The sequence below is a fragment of the Phytophthora parasitica genome (assembly GCF_000247585.1).
Source record: "Phytophthora parasitica INRA-310 unplaced genomic scaffold supercont2.23, whole genome shotgun sequence".
Classification (NCBI taxonomy): Eukaryota; Oomycota; class Peronosporomycetes; order Peronosporales; family Peronosporaceae; genus Phytophthora; species Phytophthora nicotianae.
This window is the reverse complement of record NW_008649009.1, coordinates 804,253-805,356: the sequence shown is the minus strand read 5'-3', so window position 1 is coordinate 805,356 and position 1,104 is coordinate 804,253.

The window sequence follows — 1,104 nt, the reverse complement described above, 5'->3', positions numbered from 1 at the left end:
TCTCGATGTTCCCCTCTGGAGCATACGGAAAACATCGTGATTGCTCACGATGTTTCTCGGCATCCTGTCGCCATCAAGTGCAACGCTTGGAAGGCAACAAGTAGGAGAACGCCGACACATTGTGACTGTTTTCCCGTGTAATATCCTGTGCGATTCCACATGACTATTATCCAATGCGATGACTGTCCATATTTTCTTCCACGAGTGTTAGCAATTCGTCGGAACTCAGCGTCTCGTAATTTTGTCCGTACTGAATGAATACCCATTTGTCTTTGAAGGAGGCAGCTTTGTCCCATACCAATAAAAGTTTGCTCGTATTCTGCCACTAAAACAATATGAGGAACCGTTTAGAGCGTGTTCACTACGTAGCTGGAGATGGAGATCAAAAAAGCTGTTTGGACGGGATTGGTCAAAACGATGTCACTCACAACAACACAACCAGAGAAATAACCGTGTCTCCTTCTCTACCTCTAACAGGTAGAGAAGGTTGGAGAGCTCGAGAGATCCACGATCTAAATCGTGCAATGGACGAGAAGAAGCAGTAGTTGTTGCCACGTGCATTGCAGCCGCTCATTCTGTTGCTGTTGCTGTTACAAGTCACGAGGCTGCCCCTCCGGGTCCCAAAAACAGAAACTCACTGTAAATATTTTGAACTTCGAGTCTATGCTCCGGTCGGCTGCCTACAAAAGCTGGTTTGAAAGCAACCTCAGATGCCCACAACGGAAATTTCTGCTAATCTGCAATTTTCTCCGAGAGAACGGCATCCGTTTCGTTGTAGCGAAGACAAGGCGGCACTCCTACAACAAGAAAGTGGCTGCTGCTCTCTACTTTGTAGGCTCGGCTGGAGGTTATCGTGAGATGGGAATTTCACGAAGCTATGTGATTGAGATTACTGCGGAAGTGGTACGGGTTTTAAGAGACGTCGCCCCACTTGTAGTGGTATTTCCGCGTGATCAGAACGGTTGGAATGCAGTAGAAGCGGGTTTTGCCGCAAGACACGGTTATCCCGGAGTGGTTGGGACAATTGACGGGTCCCTAGTTGAAATCGAGCGCCCTGATGACGTTGATGGATTCTACTGCCGAAAATGCTATTCTGCATTAAAT